This window comes from Pogona vitticeps, chromosome 1 (assembly GCF_051106095.1).
Source record: "Pogona vitticeps strain Pit_001003342236 chromosome 1, PviZW2.1, whole genome shotgun sequence".
Classification (NCBI taxonomy): Eukaryota; Metazoa; Chordata; class Lepidosauria; order Squamata; family Agamidae; genus Pogona; species Pogona vitticeps.
Genome location: NC_135783.1, coordinates 311,939,956 through 311,959,710, shown reverse-complemented (window position 1 = coordinate 311,959,710; position 19,755 = coordinate 311,939,956). Strand labels below are relative to the sequence as shown.

Genomic DNA, 19,755 nt, shown 5'->3' with positions numbered 1-19,755 from the left:
CTTGGCTGGTGCCGCAATGGTGGGATTCAGCAGGCCAGCAAATGGTTCTGCAGAACCGATTGTACATTAGCTACTGGTTCTATAGAACCGGTGTGAACCGGCTGAATCCCACCACTGCTTTTTGGATGATACAAGTGGGCATGATAAGTAAATTCCATAAATTATACCCGTTCCCTGACATAAATATTGTGTACAATAGTTATGCAAATAAACTACATTTTTGTTCACATTTAGGGCAGATATACGTATATTTATGGCAGTTGTCTAGTCAACTGTTCAGAGAAAAACCCATCCTTAGATGGATTAATAGTAATAATAATTGTATGCAATCAACTCAGTTCTGGGTTTTCTAGGTAGCTAGTACTCAGAAGTGGTTTATCATTCTATTCTTCTGGGGGCATCCTGGAACTGTGTAGTTGGCGAAAGCCACACAAGCTGACTTTTGGAAGAGGTAACTTACCAAATTCCCACTGATTCAGTGGGATTATTCTAACTGTGATTTACTATGCTAAGCATCATAATTTCATTCTGTATGTTATTAATGTGTTAATGGTAAGCACAATAAACACCAGTTCTTTTGATAGGGAATTAAAAGTTTTAATGTGTGATTTTAAGCACTGGGAAGGCTAGTCATTCCTGCATTTGCATTTGGATACTTAGTAGCATCCCCTCAAGATATCTGTGAAGATTCTCAGTCATCCAGGTGAGGTTATCTGGAAGTTGAGTCATGAAACTGGACTTATTTGTTATTAAGTTGAAACAGTAGGAGAGGAAAACTCCGATTTCAAACCTCCACTGCCTTGTGGCTATATCCACTGATGGAAAAGGCTTCAAGAGTAAACCTCAAGGCAAAATCTGGAGCCAGAATCCTGGAGGCAGTTAGTGTTATTCTGGCAACTCCTGCGACATCGTTGGAACCAGTTGTACTGGCTCTTGCCTTTCCATTGGACTATTTCAGTGATGTGGAGAGGGGGCATTTGCTGCTTGGGTAACAGCCTATCCTTCATATTATTCTATCCAGGCTTCCTGCTCTAGAGAGGACACTCCAGCTTCACATACAGCGTCAAAGTCCTCCATACAGAACACGTTACCATAGTCTCTTGAGACTGAAGGATGCCTATGAGTGAGGAGTGGTAGGAGACCCCTAATATCACCCTCGAGGCATGTCAATGTGAAGTAATTACACTACAGCCATACCAAGTCTTGATACAGATTTAATCTTCTTTCAGATCTCTGCTCCATATTTGCATTTAACATTCTATTCTAGAAATAGATCCCTTACAGCTTTGTATTATTTTACTGCTGTTCTAAAGAGCAACTACAGTGGGGTCTCTACTTAAGAACTTAATCCGTATTGGAAGGTGGTTCTCAAGTTGAAAAATTCTTATGCTGAATCTGCATTTCCCATAGGAATGCATTGAAAACCATTTAATCCGTATCTGCTCTTTTCCGTCCATAGAAACTACAGTGGAACCTCTACTTAAGAACTTAATCCGTTTTGGAATGGTGTTCTTAAGTTGAAACGTCCTTAAGTTGAAGCAAAATTTCCCATAGGAATGGACTGAAAACCAATTAATCCGTTCTGGCTGTTTTTTTGTTATGTAGAGGTGCGTTCGTACATTGAAGCATTAGTTCCCATAGGAACTAATGCAAAGCTGGTTAATACGTACTCTACCACTAGGGGGAGAATTTTTTTTTTTAACCTAAGATGACCTAAGGTTAAAAAAAGAGCAGGAAAGGGTTTTTTTCCTGTTCTTATCTTGGATTTCTGTTCTCAAGTAGAAGCAAAATTTAGCAAATGGAGCTGTTCTTAAGTTGGATTGTTCTTAAGTAGAGACGTTCTTAAGTAGAGACCCCACTGTAATTCTCTGTGACCACATGACTATGAATGTGAAGTTACCTACTTACCAAATGGGCCAGTTCTCACTCAGTCCAATCCATGATAGAACTCATTAAGCCACACAAGTTTGTGGTGAAAGGAACATTTCCTGGGTGATGTGCACTTCCCTCCCTACCTCCCCAGCATGACTGCCCACTCACCATGTGCACGCTTCCCTCCTCCGCCTCCTGTGGCAGTCAGACAAGGAGGCTGGGCAGGGAAGCCTGCAGTGCTGCCTTTGAGTGAGCAGTTACACTGGGGAGGTGCAGAAGGGAAGTGTTCTGTGCCTGCACAACACCTGTGCAGACACGGAGCCAAACTAGGCCGAACTGTGGTTCATGCCCATCTCTAGATCTCACCAAGTCCCAAAACAGTTAGAGACAATTGCTGGCTCCAATTAGACCTGACAAGCCATGCAATGTCACAGCCTGGCTATATCTTTATACAGCAGGGGGGCAGATGATACATCATGCCTTAAGAGTTGTTTACACAAGTAATAATCTTGAAAATGTGTATCTCTTCAAAATGATAAGTCTTAAACACACTTTATATGTTCCAAAGAATGATTGAGTACAATGAGTGACTGGGAAAGGGCCATGCATAGTGGTCCTATTCCAGTCATTCTCTTCCCTGACTTCCCTATATCAATTGGGGGCGCTGAACAGAGGTTTCAGTCTGTTGCTTAGAACCCATGCCAAACTTCTGTTCAGACTTGGCTGCTGCATGCAGTGACATGAAGGAATGCAGGGGCGCTTAGAGGATGCTGAAGATGGAGACTGTGTGCACAGCCCGATTTTTGTTCTCAGTTTCTTTAACATGCATTAAGAAGCTTTTAAAAGGTTATGGAATCTCTATGCCACTGTGTCAACTTCATCCATCATTTGAAAGTATGTGTCTCATCATTTTTGGCCTTCCTTTCCTTCCAAAAGAGAAACAGATATCTTCCTACAAATTCCTAGCAGTGTATTACAGTTAGATCACCCTTGGAACTCTTGCTATCTGAATTCATAAAGGAGGAGCTGGTAGCTCTAACAGGGACGTGGTGGTGCTGTGGGCTAAACCGCAGAAGCCTCTGTACTGTGAGGTCAGAAGACCAGCAGTCGTAAGATCGAATCCACGCAACGGAGTGAGCTCCCGTCGCTTGTCCCAGCTCCCGCCAACCTAGCGGTTCGAAAGCATGCAAATGCAAGTAGATAAATAGGGACCACCTCAGTGGGAAAGTAACAGCGTTCCGTGTCTAAGTCGCACTGGCCATGTGACCACGGAAAGATTGTCTTCGGACAAAACGCTGGCTCTATGGCTTGGAAACGGGGATGAGCACTGCCCCCTAGAGTCGAACACGACTAGACAAAAATTGTCAAGGGGAACCTTTACCTTTACCTTTACCTGGTAGCTCTAGTTGATTACAGTATGTCACATTAAAATCTCTTCTTTGCATCTCCATTGCAGGAACATCTGTTTTCTTCTCAGATTTAAATCCTCCTGGAGCTCCCAGCCTTTCCCACCCTTGTGCATTCTCTGTGTGCTGGAGTATAATCCTCATCATGCCTTTTGCCTGGATGGCTCTTGGTGCCGAGTTGGGCAAGCCTGGCATACTCTATGCTTTGTTATGATTCCATGATTTGACAAAAGCCAATTGTTGCTTTCAAAAGTTTATATAGCACTCACATGAGCATGTGCATAGTTCTATGCATACATACCTCAACTAAGGACCTTATCTGACTGACAATAAAATTTGTGTTCTGCTGACAAAAACCATGACACAAACTTACACATACACACAGGACATGTGTACCAGCAGACTACTTTGCCAGAGAAGCGAGGTTTTTTCCCTCCTGGACAGAGGCCCATGCCTTTTGTGGCAGATTCCTCATGAATTGCCCCTGCTCTGAATGTCTTTGTAGTTGTTGTTTTTGACAGCTGCTAGTCATCCAAGCCAAGCCTTCCTTTCCTCCCCTTTCAGCACCCACCACATTCCTCCCCTTCTGCCCCATCCTTCAACCAACCCCTTCTCCTCACCCCCCTACAAACCCTTCCTATTTCCTCTTCCCCTTGGTCACCTGCCACCACCCTCACCCCTTTCCCTTCTTTCTCTTTCTACCCCTTTCATGAGGATCCAGCGCTTACCATGGGAACCCAGGTGGCCCCTGTGACATGCTCTGCCTATTTCTATCTGTGGCGGATCGGCCAGATGTGACCCAATCTGGATGGGACGGTCCCTCACCACTCTCGTCCATGCGCTCGTAATCTCGAGATTAGACCACTGTAATGTGCTCTACATGGGACTACCTTTGAGATTGATGCGGCCAGACTCCTTAGTGGGGTGAGAAAACATCAGCATATCTCTCCCAATCTGGCTGCCTTACATTGGCTGCCCATATGTTTCCGCATTGATTTCAAATTGTTAAGAATGACGTCGTCATTTAGTCGTTTAGTCGTGTCTGACTCTTCGTGACCCCATGGACCAGAGCACACCAGGCCCTCCTATCTTCCACTGCCTCCCGGAGATGTGTCAAATTCATGTTGGTAGCTTCGCAGACACTGTCCAGCCATCTCATCCTCGGTCGTCCCCTTCTCCTCTTGCCATCACACTTTCCCAACATCAAGGTCGTTTCCAAGGAGTCTTCTCTTCTCATGAGATGGCCAAAGTACTGGAGCCTCAGCTTTCAGGATCTATCCTTCCAGTGAGCACTCAGGGTTGATTTCCTTTAGAATTGATAGGTTTGTTCTCCTTGCAGTCCAGGGGACTCTCAAGAGCCTCCTACAGCAACACAATTCAAAGGCATCAATTCTTCAGCAGTCTGCTTTCTTTATGGTCCAGCTCTCACTTCCATACATCACGACAGGAAAAACCATAGCTTTGACTATTCGGATTTTTGTTGGCAACGTGATATCTCTGCTTTTTAAGATGCTGTCAAGGGTTTGCCATCACTTTCCTCCCAAGAAGCAGGTGTCTTTTAATTTCATGGCTGCTGTCTCTATCTGCAGTGACCATGGAGCCCAGGAAAATAAAATCTGTCACTGCCTCCATATCTTCCCCTTCTATATCCCAGGAGGTGATGGGACCAGTGGCCATGATCTTGGTGTTTTTTTTTATGCTGAGTTTCAGGCCATTTTGTGCACTCTCCTCTTTCATCCTCATTACAAGGTTCTTTAATTCCACTAGTTTTCTGCTATCAGAGTGGTATCATCTGCATATCGGAGGTTGTTGATATTTCTTCCAGCAATCTTAATTCCAGCTTGGGATTCTTCCCGTCCAGCATTCCGTATGATGTATTCTGCATATAAGTTAAATAAGCCAGGGTACAATATACAGCCTTGTCGTACTCCTTTCCCAGTTTTGAACCAATCAGTTGTTCCATATCCAGTTCTAACTGTTGCTTCCTGTCCCACATATAGGTGTTTCAGGAGATAGATAAGGTGGTCAGGTACTTCCATTTCTTTAAGGACTTGCCATAGTTTGCTGTGGTCCACACAGTCAAAGGCTTTTGCATAGTCAATGAGGCAGAAGTAGATATTTTTCTGGAACTCTCTGGCTTTCTCCATAATCCAGCGCATGTTAGCAATTTGGTCTCTAGTTCCTCTGCCTATTCGGAATCCAGCTTGCACTTCTGGGAGTTCTCGGTCCACATATTGCTGAAGCCTACCTTGTAGGATTTTGAGCATAACCTTGCTAGTGAGTGAAATGAGTGCAATTTTATGGTAGTTGGAGCATTCTTTGGCACTGCCTTTCTTTGGGATTGGGATGTAGACTGATCTTTTCCAATCCTCTGGCCACTGTTGAGTTTTCCAAACTTGCTGGCATATTGAATGTAGCACCTTAACAGCATCATCTTTTAAGATTTTAAATAGTTCAACTGGAATGTCATCACCTCCACTGGCCTTGTTGTTAGCCAGGCTTTCTAAGTCCTACTTGACTTCACTCTCCAGGATGTCTGGCTCAAGGTCAGCAACTACATTGTCTGGGTTGTCCGGGATATCCAAATCTTTCTGATATAATTCCTCTGTGTATTCTTGCCACCTCTTCTTGATGTCTTCTGCTTCTGTTAGGTCCCTCCCATTTTTGTCCTTTATCATGGCCATCTTTGCACAAAATATTCCTCTAATATCTCCAATTTTCCTGAACAGATCTCTGGTTTTTCCTTTTCTGTTATTTTCCTCTATTTCTTTGCATTATTTAAGAAGGCCCTCTTGTCTCTCCTTGCTATTCTTTGGAAGTCTGCATTCAAATTTCTGTAACTTTCCCTATCTCCCTTGCATTTTGTTTCCCTTCTCCTCTCTGCTATTTCTAAGGCCTCATTGGACAGCCACTTTGCTTTCTTGCATTTCCTTTTCTTTGGGATGGTTTTTGTTGCTTCCTCCTGTACAATGTTACAAGCCTCTATCCAAAGTTCTTCAGGCACTCTGTCCACCAAATCGAGTTCGTTAAATCTGTTCTTTACTTCCACTGTGTACTCATAGGGGATTTGGTTTAGATTATACCTGAGTGGCCAGTGGTTTTTCCTACTCTCTTCAGTCTAAGCTTTAATTTTGCTATGAGAAGCTGATGATCAGAGCCTCAGTCAGCTCCAGGTCTTGTTTTTGCTGACTGTATAGAGCTTCTCCATCTTTGGCTGCAGAGAATATAATCAATCTGATTTCGATGTTGCCCATCTGGTGATTTCCACGTATAGAGTCACCTCTTGTGTTGTTGCAAAAGAGTGTTTGTGATGACCAGCTTGTTCTCTTGACAAAACTCTATTAGGCTTCACCCTGCTTTGTTGTGAACCCCAAGGCCAAACTTACCTGTTGTTCCTTTTGACTCCCTACTTTAGCATTCCAGTCCCCTAGAATGAGAAGAGCATCTTTCTTTGGTGTCAGTTCTAGAAGGTGTTGTAAATCTTCATAAAATTGTTCAATTTCAGTCTCCTCAGCAATGGTGGTTGGTGCATAAACTTGGATTATTGTGATGTTGAAAGGTCTGCCTTGGATTCGTATTGACATCATTCTATCATTTTTGAGATTGTACCCCATTACAGCTTTTCCCACTGTTTTGTTGACTACGAGGGCTACTCCATTCCTTCTACGGGATTCTTGCCCACAATAGTAGATATGATAATCATCTGAGCTGAATTCACCCATTCCTGTCCATTTTAGTTCACTGATGCCCAGGATGTTAATGTTTATTCTTGCCATCTCCTGTTTCACCACCTCCAGCTTCCCAAGGTTCATAGATCATACATTCCAGGTTCCTATGCAGTATTTTTCTTTACAGCATTGGACTTTCCTTTCACTTCCTGGCACGTCCTTTCGGCTTTGGCACAACCACTTCATTAGCTCTGGAGCTACTTGTACTTGTCCTCCGCTCTTCCTCAGTAGCATGTTGGATGCCTTTCGACCTGAAGGGCCCATCTTCCAGTGTCATATCTTTTAGCTTTTTGTTTCTGATCATGGGGCATTCTTGGCAAAGATACTGGAGTGGCATTGCCGTTTCCTACTCCAGGTGGACTGTGTTTAGTTGGAACTCTCCACTATGTCCTGTCCATCTTGGGTGTCCCTGCACGGCATAGCCCATAGCTTCTCTGAGTTACTCAAGCCCTTTTGCCACGACAAGGCAGCAATCCATGAAGGGGGCATCATTATAAAGCCGTAATGATGACGTATAAAGCCCTAAACGGTTTGGGACCTCGATATCTGGCAGATCGCCTTCTCCCACCTAGATCTACCCGAATTACTCAGCACAGCCAGGAGGGACGGTTGAGGGGCCTAACACCGAGAGAGGTCCAGATAGAAAGAACAAGAAACTGGGCCTTGTCGCAGTGGCCCCTCGACTATGGAACAACCTTCCAACAGAGATCCACCTGGCACCCTTGCTGGTTGTTTTTAAGAGCCATCTAAAGACTTGTCTCTTTAGGCAGGCCTTCCCTTCTGTCATCTTGAACACACCATATTATTGATTTGATTGATTTAATTGTTTAATGTTTATGATGTTTTTATTATATTTTATGATCTTCTGTGATATTTGTAAGCTGCCCTGGGTAGATGCTGTCTAGGGGGGCGGGGTAGAAATTGAATAAATAAATGAATAAAAATAAAATCAATTATATATGGGACCCTCTCCAAACCACCACCAGATCATAGATTCCATCTCTGCCCACAGACTACCAATCCAAGGCATGCCTGAGCCCCATATTTTTGTGATTTATATATAAAATTCATGGGGATCAATGCCTGGGGCCCATGTGTCTTTGGTTTGGGATGATCCCACATGCTTATAAAAACTACTGGGAGAGTTTCTCTAGGAATTGGAGCCCAAAGGGAAGGGTGACTCTTACTCATCCTCCTCCTTTGGCTTGCTCTCTAGGTTGGGGTTTCTTGCATCCAGCAGGGAGAAATCACCCTCATGCCTCCCTTACTGAAACTCTCTCCCTCCTCTCTGTGTGTACCGCTATATGTATGTGCACATGTACTATGTTTGCCAGGAGAACCCTTCCCTGTTATCCTGTTCATTCTCCTCCCTCCCTCTTTCCATTCTCCCCCTGTTTCCCATCAGACCACCTGACAGGACACAAAGGCAGAGGTGGCAATAGAATTGGCAGTGGCAGAGTGAGGACGCACATACCACCACAAAAGTTTGGGATTCAAGCTAAAGTCCACATGATTTAAACACACACAAAAAACACTTGTTCTGCCTGTTTATTCTAGTTTATTCCAGGCCCACAGTGTGGACATAGAGTAGATCTGCTAAATTGTAATGCTTACTGACTCAAAGGTGAAGAACCAGGAGAATACACTTTCCTTCATTGTTTGATATGCATTTGGTAGGAATTATGTGCAGAGAAAACCTTATTTTAATATCTGAATATACTTCCCAGAGCTTTGATCTCCTTCTGAAAGCTAAGCACCCACAAAAAATGGGAAATAAAACAAGTGCCAAACTTTCCAGATCGGTCTTAAAAATCTTCTAAGTGGCACGGCTTTTATTATAAAATCTTCAGCTCCTCAGAACAAGCGAGTGGAGATAGTCCATGTTTATTTTGCACAGGGATTTTCAGAGGTGGAAAAATGTAATTATAAGAAAAGGTGGAAAATGTGAGCTGTTGCAGACATAAAATGCAGCACTCAGGATAAGACAATTGCCTAAATTCCCTGATTGACAGATGGATGTCACATTAGATGAAAATGATAACAGATTTAGTGGACTGAAGAATAACTTCCTCTTGACAGTGCTCTGACCTTTGACCCTAAACCTGACTCCTGTTAGCTTCACTAGCACAGGGTAATTGCCACAGGTGCAGGATAAAAGAAACCTCTACAGCAGTACCAGTGGTTAGAGGCCTATTTCTTTTGATGACCACAAATGCACTGTTGAGATACAGTCCAAAAGTCCTGACCTTTCTTGGCCTTTCTAGGCCTTAAAATGTACCCGAGGGAAACAGGAAGCCATTATATACAGAGACATGGAGAGGGAGAGAGAGGGAGAGCATAGAGGTTTTGATTCTGGCTGGTGTAAAGAAATATTGAAACTGCGTAATAAGTAAGTATACAAACAGTGCAGAGTGATGGTAAAATAATGTATTTTCATTAACACAAAGCCCTGTCTTTCATACAATTGTGACACAGTTTTAATAGAGAATAGGGCTGTGAGCTCAATAGACTTCATGGGTTTTTATAATTATTAGTAAACTATTACCATGTCATATGCTGGATACATGCGCTGTTCGGAAATGATTCTGTTGTATTTATATGCTAATTGTGGGCTTTTGAACAGAAGCCAGTGCTTTGAAATTTACTTAAATTTGGGAAAGGTAGAGGATTGTCGCCGTACTTATAAATGACATGGTGACAACTGTGAGACTTCACAAAAGTTTATACCTCCTTCTGTTAGAAAATAGAGTACATTTTATTCGCTTTCTTCAGCAACATGAATGGGAAATTCAGAAAACAAGAGGGCAACACAATAAGCTATGCAAATATTCTTTATAATAGGCGAACGAATATTACAGAAGAAAACTAAATGACTGTGTATCCCATTAGAGTGAAGTCGATGCGTAGCTTGCCAGTGTTGTTTTCTTTTGATGTGAAAGAATGAATATCATAAGGTTGGATGGGGGGAGGGGAGTGAAATGACTGCACATCTCATTAAGCCAATGCTGATGCAGTAAGTAAACCTGTGTATGTTTTCAAACTGTTCTACAGCATTTTTTAAATAAAAAAAGGTAAAAGAAAAGAAGAAGATCAAGTTCTCAAAGATCCTGAAAGATATGAAACAGTGCATTCAATTATCGTGTTCGCAGGCAGCGGTATAGTAAGATCTTCCAAATATTTATTCACAAAATATGACAGAACTGCAACAATGTCTCAGACACAATGGAGCAGTTCGCATCGAATTTCTCCTGCACTTTGAAAGGCAGCTCTGGAAAATTATGCTAAAATTCACTGAGGGTTCCTTTTAAGGTCATAGGTCTTGCTCTTTTCGTTATTATTCATCCACAAATTGCCATGATGAGTAATACGACGCTGAATTGGTATATATACAAGCCTTTGGGTAATTGCCCAAGGAAAATAAAACGATCAAGTTACATTTTAAGGCTTTTTGTATAGGTAAGATGACTTGATTCCACTGTGAGAGGTGAAGAAGTCCAACCTACATTTCCTACTACATTGTGCTTTCTAATGATTACATCATGATAAATATATGATATTATATCCATGTAAACGAATTGTCAGGACACTTTCAGTAACCATGCCTTTTCCCCAGACTACCATCTTTTCAAATGTGATGAGATCATCAGGTAACAGTGTAAGATATGAAGCCTTTGCATGCTGTGTTGTTAGCACATTAAAAAAAGAAATTGCTGGGATAATTAACAGCTACCTATTTGTCTGTGGGATGCATTCATTATGCTGGCACAAATTGGAGGTCTCAAAAAAAATCTGTGCAGTAAAAATTTACTCTTTGTTCAGGAAGTTCCCCTCGGATTTCAGGGAAATTCTAGTTTGCTGTGTCTATTGTAATTGTGACAGGCAGTTGACATGTCTCATAGTCTAAATGTAGTGGCAAGCAGGGGGTGGTACAAATCATGGAGGGGGTAAAAAAACACACACACTGCCATTCACCCTAGTGCAAAGGAAAGGTGTTCTTAGCATACTCCAACCTATGTTCAGTCTAGAATTGGGTCTCTGAGGTTGAAGGTCAAATCTGTGAGGTCAAAGCTATTTCTTGTCAATCTTCGTTCACTAATGACACATGAATTGGAAATTAGAACAAAGTAAGTAAAGCGAATAGCCAGAAGGTGAGTGTCTGTTTTATTACTCCGAAGAGCTGGGAAATCTGGCCAATTGTTGCCCTGTGTGGCTTGAATGACAGTTGTTAAGTTGAAAAAGGGACAGTGTGATGGGAATGCCACTTTAAATCTCAATTACCTCCTCCACTCCAATCAGCTTGGTAGAGCTTTAATGAAGTGCAATTCTCTGTCCTTTTCCTCATACTTCTATCTCTAGAATAAGCCTCACATTCAAGTTTGACAGCAGTACAATCAGTTTTCCATTCATCACTGGCCCTGTTTTAACCCTGCTGAAAAAAGGCCTAATGTACGTAGCAGTGATGGCAATTAGGCAGAAAAGTAATATTAGAAACTGACAAAAGCCTGAGTCTTTTAGCATTACAGGTGTTTTTTTTAGCCCTTTCTAGACATAAAGGAATAGGCAGTGTTGTTAAGTTCCCTTCTTCATGCTTTTCTTAAGCTGAAAGTCCAGCATTTTCAAGATTCAATTAATTAGAGACATGGAGAGCCAAAGAACAAGGTAAAAGCTATGTTCCTTCTAGCTGAAGATACACATAGTAATTGGCCCCTTATTAAAATGGGTATCTTCTGGGTATATGTTTAATAAGGTTGATAAAAGTCGTCATTTCCTCATTAGGACTCTGGTCTGAAATTCTGACTGTGTGTCTATGTCTATGGGCGCATGTTTACAAAAGATCAGGCAAGAAACATAAAATATAATCTTTTTTTATAATATAAATCCTTAAGAATGCTGGGAATTGGATCTGTGAGGAGGAGGAGATAAATTCTTTCCCACTGTGTGTGTGTGTGTGTGTGTGTGTGTGTGTGTGTGTGTGTGTGTGTGTTGCAGCGGAACATTTGAGGTACTGAGAGGGGATAAGCTTAGAATTCCTGTTTTATTTGGGTGGTCATAGTATAAATTTGTTCTCTCCTCTACTCATGATCTCAAATGTTACTGTAAGGCTTTTAAAGGAAGCAAACAGCACTAGAAAAAAAGAGAGGTTCTAACAGACGTATCCTTCAATGCGTGGCATTCTTCCTGCAGTTTATATGATTCTAATCTTTCTCAGTCTCTCTCCCTCTCTGTGTGTGTTTGTAAAATATGGCTGTATACAGAGAAGCATTTACAGCTTGCTATGTGTAGGCACCAATGCACATGTTTAGAAGAGAACATTATCGGCTTAGAGTAAGTGTGTTTTTGTTTTTAAAGAGCTTGTTGGGTTGTTGTTTTTTAAAAGTAAACCTATATGCGCTTCGCTAACCGTAATTTTTATGCCAGTTTTGGAAAATGTCAGGAAAGGTTGTTATGTGTGTGTGTGTGTTTTGTTTTGTTTGATAGATTCCACAAGCACATGTGGCCCTGGTGTAAAGATCTTGTTGAAGAGAATGGAAGCCTGGAGGGGGAGGAAGGTGGGGGGGGGGAGAGAAACCCAGATGCAGCAATTAGGCGGCTCTTGCAGCTCATTGGGGATGTGACACAAGTGGGTGATAGTGGCTTTCACCTCTTCCACTCCCTTCTCTCCTGCCTGATTCCTAGAACAATCCCTGTCAGAAACACTCTTTGAAAAAGGCTGCATTAGACAATGGCTCTTCACCCTTATTTTGTGCTTTAAGTAGTGGAGCAGAATGCTGTAAGGGGCTGCAAACAAGGCGTAATCTGAGAAAGACGCACAGGCATTGTTATAACTGTGAAAACCAGGAGAACCCCTTTCAAAGCCGTGACTGAAAGTGCTATGAAGACCTTTAGTCCTTTGCACTCTCCCAATCACCAATTAGACAAACATTAACATCAATTAAGCTGTTATACAGCACAGGTTCCATATAATTACCTTAATGGGTTGACGCTTTCTTTAGCAGCAATTTCTTAAACAAACTTCATCTTTTGTGCAACAGGCTAAGAAAATTTTCAGCAGGGAGCATTTCCTTTTGTCACGTTTTCTAAAGAGACAGCTGAATTGTTCTATTTAACAACAAACACCTTCAGTAAGGACCCTCGTCCTGTCCTCGTTCCCACCACATTTGACTACCAGGCTCAAAGCTTATTAAGCACCAGAGACAAAAAATTAGGAGGAAAAACCCTGACTAGCCAGGGGAGAGCAGACACATGCAGGGAGGGCAGCACACAAAGAGCCTCCAAGTCTGGCATTGGCTTGCAAGCAGACCCTAGGCGAAAGTGCCAATTGAATGAGCTACCTATTTAGTACCCAAAGAGCCAAATCCATCCTGAAGACCAGCACAAAGAACAGGAGAGAGAGAGGGAGAGAGACTCTCAGGATCTTGCTCATAAAACAAAAATCGGTCTAATTTATTTGGGACTAGTAAGTGCTCATTAAATGCTAGCCATTCGGGGCCTTCCTGTTCCTGCTTCACCTAATTCTCTTAGACTTCTGACAATGCCGGGCTGATTTTTCCCCCCTGTTTAACAAACACTCAGTTGAAATGTAGTCAAATACAAGCTCCTGTAAAACTCCCAGGCCTTATTTCGCACTGGGTTTTATATTCTGCAAAATCCACAGAGCTGTCCTGCCTACGCACCCCCACCCCCTACCGCCCGCTTGCCCCAAGCACATGCACACACTTTTCCAGGGTGTTTATGAAATTACTAAGGGAAAAAGAAGGGAAAAACAACTGGCCAATGGGAAGTCTTTTAATTATATTATGTGCAAAAGAATTAATAGTGGAAGATGCCCATGCAATGAAGGTAATCAATGGACCAGATTGGTGTGTGTGTGTGTGTTGTACATGTGTGTGCTAATTAGCCATAAAAAATTAATTGCAGTGGACTATTTAGTGGATCAATAGCAAACAACATATGAGGAATCAGGAATACACAACTCTTATGAAGACACACACACACAAAAAGTCATATTATTTCAAACTTTTTTTACAACCTGGCCTTCTTACATGTGACCCTGCATCCTAGGGCTATTGATTGATCATAACGATATGGTAGCAAGTAGCCAATTCATTTTTTACATATGAGGGGTCATGGTCTGGGCTTTTAGTACAAGTGTTTCAACCATTTAATTTCACCCTGGTGAACTCCAAGGACCCCTTTGGGTCAAAGGCTCAAGACCACAAAATTAAAAGACAAGTAAGAATGTCATGTGTTATCTTTAACCTTAGGCGATGGTCACCTCTGTGGCTATTCCTCTATAGCCACAGAGGAATAGTCATTTGTTTTCATTTCTGTGAAGTGAAATATACCCATAGAAACACACTGATACCGACCATGGGGACAAGAGGTCATGGAAAAATTGGTTGACACTTTGACATAATGGGAACTCGACAGCAGTATATATGCCTGCCTGAATTACACTGCTTGGCTAAACTTTGCAGAAAAATTCTTAATATGAACAATTTTAATTTTATTATAAGTTTTAAAATGTCCTTCATTTATGTGCACCATGTTTGGCATTCTAATAATGCTGAATGAAAAAGGATTGTTTATTGTTCAAATAGGTTTTTCATCTTACTATTTATAAGATTGATGGAATTTCATTGTATCCTTTTGTATCTTCAGTGGTTTGTACAAGCTTGGGCCTTGTTTTCCATCTGCAGACATCATGCCATGGTCCAGGTATGTTTTTGTTCAGCTGCAAACTGTACATTGGTTTTGTGCACAAGGACGCCTCCTCATTAACTCTGACAGGTGTGGGTTGGCGCTGCCAGCTCAGGTAGCAATAATCTCCTCCAGATAATGCCTGATAGGAAGGAATACCTGGTTTTAATCCCCCTGTCCAGAAATATCTCTCTGTGTGTCTATCATTATGTCAGACCTTGTGGCAACAAAATGTAGAAATATAATGTGGTGCACAGCAAGATATTGGATCCAGTTTTCTCCAAGTATCACCTTGTGAATGTAAGAGGATCCAGATGAAATTTCCAAATATGGATCTTCTGGCTTAGTCAAAAACATCATCTGACTGACATTAAATAAGCACAGCTTATTAATGTTCAGATTAGTCAAGATTTGATATAACCTGGGAAGATGGTAGTGGGTCCCTAACTAAGTAAATTAGCATCTAAGTTAATTCTAATGGGTCAGAAGTTGGAAACATCTTTTTTTTTTCAGACTACCAGTCCCTGAATCTTACTGCTAGTGTGACCACTGAAGGGTTTGGGAACCCAGATATGAAATTTTAAAAGGAAAAAGTAAGGTAACTTTTCAAACACACACACACACACACACACACACACACACACAGAGAGAGAGAGAGAGAGAGAGAGAGAGAGAGAGAGAGAAAGAGAGAGAGAGAGAGCGGAGAGAGAGATTTTCGCTGTAAATAGAAGATTTTACCATTACTTCCCTGGTTATAATATGCTTAGAAGGGAGAGTCTACCTCTTCATCTCTCCATATGCAGAGTGACACATCTACAGAGGAGCAGAGCCCACCCACAGGTGGAATGTTTGTATGAACAAGAAACAAAGGAAATGGGGGTTCTTGCTCACATGAAAAACCTACAGTATATCTAAACAAAAACCTTTCTTCTTCTGACTGCTCATTTTTAGTGGTTAAAAAGGCAACCTTTTAAACATGTAGAACCAAGTAATAACTGAGCAAAGATAGTGTCAGTTAAGATTAGAACTATGCCGATGAGGTTTAAGATGCAATATACTGCAGAAAATAATCCATTGTGAAGGCTCCGTTTATACTGCTGGATAGTGGATACCTCCTAGTGCATTTTCCAAAAAATTCCAGTCACATTTCCTAGAGAGCACTGCACAAGTGAAAAGTTTTCTGTCCCCAAGCAATAAAACCACACGATAAACTAATGCAACAGAACAATTATCTGAACTCATGACTGCTAAAAATGTAACATCTTAGAAGAATAAAAAAAGATTTTCATCATGCTTCAAACTTAACAGTGTTGGTGCCAGGTAAGTGTTCCGCATGGGATTCTTTCCTAGAAGGTGTGCCACCACCAAAAAGGCCCTGTCCTCCAGTTTATCTTTTGCTTCACCTCTTTAAAAAGGGGAACAAAAAGAAATTACTTGGCTAATGACTTGAGAACATATCAAACAGTACTTGAGCCGGTTCTCCTCCAGGAACTTGGGCTCCAAACTATTTAGGGTTTTAAAAGTGAATACTAGCACTTTGCAAGTGACCTCTTTTTTAAAACAGCACGCAACAATTTACATACATTTTACTCAGAAATGGCCCAAAACATTTTGCTGCCTCAGATTGAGAAGCAAAAGACTTGCTGGACAGACTGGCCAAGTTATTTTGATACTTGACAGAAAAAGTCTCAATCTCTCCTTATCTTTTAAAACAGACATATGATAGTAAAAAACTTGAATACAGTAATTAGCAACTTGCTCCCTCTTTCATGATACCCAAAATCTACTGCCTGTGGCAACCTTCTCACTTTGCCTAACAGTGGGACTGATCTTGGTTTACTACTTATAGCAAAGGCAACTCACTACATACTCATTTTTGTCACTACCTGATGGCTTTCATAGACAAGACTGGTTCTCGTATTTTAAAGGGAGAGGATAATGGGCAGAGAGAGTACCAGACCCCTTGCAGCTCTCATGGAGCTTAGCCCCATCCAGGCACATCCTTCATCTTCATGGAGACTTATAGAGTTTGTAGTCCAAAAAAACTGCAAAAGCTCCACAGATGTTCAGTTGCTTATGTAAAATGAAGCCTATGATTATGTGACCTGTAAAAAGTATATGCATGTTTTGTATTCATGAGTGCATGTATGCATGCATGTGTGTGTGCGCGCGCGCGCGCACACACACACACACACACACACACACACACACACACACACACACACACACACACACACACACACAGAGGCTATCTCCCCTTTCATAAATTATCACCATACACCTTGAACTTTCCAGCTGATGCTCATATTTAATTCCCTCTCAGTTAAGTCACATGTACTAGCGCTCTCTCATTTATGTGGGCTGCAAACGGAATATTGCCATGCAAAAAGGCACAAAATGCTTCAGAAACATCAACCTCCTTCTAAAGGAAAGGCCAGTATATAAATGTATCACGAACAATCTTTGCATCATCCAATTTAATAATAATGCAAAGCTGTCACTACACAAATGGGATTACTAATAAGCAGTATGAGAAGAAGTATGTGGGTGGAATACCTTAACATGTTTATCACCATGATCCTTTAAATCTGTACATTCACAAAATATTGCTATATGTTGTGAGTACACAAATAATTCTGCATTTGAAATATCATTTGAAATATCAATTAAAAAAAACACATTCTGAGTTCCAGAAGAAAATTCCTTTCAATCGGTGTGTTAAACAGGGCTAAGGCTAAGAGGACCCAAACTAATGTGTGCAATTTCGCACCCCTTTCAGAAATAAAAATATCACTGTCAAGCGCGTGACTTATTTGATATACAATTATAAAGGCATTTCCTAGGATTGAAGAGAGAGGAAAAGAGAAATAAATTTAATAAATTTGAAGTGGATGTGGTTTTTCAATTAACATTTGACATTCAGTGACTTGGAATATGATTAGTTCTTTTCATCATCACCACATATTGAAACTGTAGAGCTGGAAGGGACCCTATAGATCTTTAAGTCCAGACCCTGCCAAGGAAGCTCAGTGGGGAATCGAACTTCCAAACTCTGGCTCCTCAGTCAGAGACTTAAACCATGCACTATCCAGCAGTTCTGACGTTATATCCACAAGGAGGAGCCCTATATGCCTGAAAAGGGCTGCTGAAGAAATGCTGTACCCTGAAGTTATCTCCCTGCAGAAAGGGAAGTCCATGGAGAGAGGAACTCCCAGTGTAGGGACAGAAAACTGATCTGCTTATGGCTAAATGGGGGGCAATATTTTTCAGACAAAGGGCACTAGAAAGAGTAGTTTTAATGATATAATTTGCTCCCCTTCTCCAATGTGGGGAGAGGGGAAAGAAGTAAACATCACCCAGGAATGGGCAAGGAGACAGAGGAGGTGGGACAGAGAAGTGCATGGCATAACACCTGTGTTATGCACCAATCTGCAGTTTGGTGTGTTATGCACCAAACTGGACCAAACTGCCAAACTGCAGTTTATACCCAACTCTAGAAAGGAGTAATGGATGGGTGGTGGGAGGTAGTGATCCTTGTTATGAAATTATTCAGAATTACTACTCAAACTTTAGACGGTCTTTATTCTGAGTCTGTGAAGTACATTTCCATGTTATTTTTCTATGGAAGAGATTTTCAGAAATGTAGTAGCCTGAACCTTCAAATGAAAAAGCAGCTTCAGAACAAACCATAATCACAGTACTTTTGCTTTTCATGTCCTCCCAATCGTGGACATAATGCCCCATGTCACTGAAACACCATCTACAGACACATCTCCTGCCTTACAGGAATCTATCACAACTAATCACATGGGGAAAAGCCTGTTTGAATTGTTCCAGCTTGACAAAGTAGAAGCCTCCCAGCAATATAGAAAAAAAGCTGCTTTGGGAGCAAAAAAGGCTAGTCCAATTTGAATCAGCCTTTGTGTCATGCAATCAAGCAAAACAAACAAACAAACATTAAATCTACTCATTTCATAAGTAGAGCAAATCCTGCATTAATCTACAGTTTTATGCCTATGAACTCAACAGTAAGTCCCTTTAAGCTGAATTGGGCTCACCTCTGGGCAAGAGGGTATTATTTATATAAAATATTTTTACCCTGCCTTTCTCCTCAAAAGGACCCAAGAGTATATTATGAGTCTAGCCTTACCACATGAATATGAAATTGAATTTGATTGGACTCCCATCAGAGTGTGCTGGCATGCAGAATCACTTGCAGATGCAGCAGTAAGAAGTATTCTCTTCTCAGGTGACCAAACTACCAGAAATATTTGTACTGCCTGTTACATAACAGCACTGATGTTACCTGTCTGTCATGGGTTTGGAGGGAAAGTTCCATCCTATGGGGAGTGGAAGGCGGGACATCAGGAGGAGGGGCTGTACTGTATAAATATGTGATGCCTGTGTGGTGAAGAGGAGATGCTGAGACAGACTGTGAGACACTGGGTTGGGACGAAGCAGCAGCTGGGGAAGAAGAAGCTGTTGTGGGAGTCTGGGTGTCTGACAGGGTACTACTGTGTGTCAGAGTACCAACCTGATAAGTTCAGGTGTCTGTGGGTTAGCCAGAACTGATGGGTTCAGGGTCTGTGCTTTAAGTTAAAGGTTCTAGGTGAACCAAACTGTATGCTTGTGTGTGTGAGAATAAGCCACGTTACTTTATTTTATTCACCTGATTGTTTTATTTACCCTGTTTGTATTTAAAATAAACCTTATTCTTTTGTTGTTTAAAAATCCATCCCTGGTCTGTGTGACTTATTATAGGGAATGGTTGGTGGCAGCTTAGTAACTGTGTGATAGATCCCAGTAGGTCTGGGTTTGTCACATTGATTGGTGTCCAGCGGGTGGGATACGACTGGTCCAGTTGTCCAGCGGTCCAGCAAAGCCTTGGCAAGTGTGCCCAGAGCAAGGGGGATCTAGTCAGGGACAGTCTGAGGCGCGTAGGTAATCTTCTAGGTGTACCTCACGGGGAGGTGCACTAGTAGAAGAACGTGCCAACTGGGGAGACTTAGATTAAGGTGCTCTGAGGCAGCCTAGTTTTGGCGGGAAAA

At 41.7% G+C, this 19,755-nt stretch overlaps 1 long non-coding RNA gene across 1 annotated transcript; it reads left to right on the top strand.

Annotated features, from left to right (window-relative positions):
• The first annotated feature begins 3,280 nt into the window (after window positions 1-3,280).
• On the top strand, window positions 3,281-18,377 carry LOC144588732 (uncharacterized). The gene is made up of 2 exons (XR_013544417.1): window positions 3,281-12,331; window positions 14,669-18,377. It is a non-coding gene; the product is annotated as an uncharacterized LOC144588732 (long non-coding RNA).
• Window positions 18,378-19,755: the final 1,378 nt, after the last annotated feature.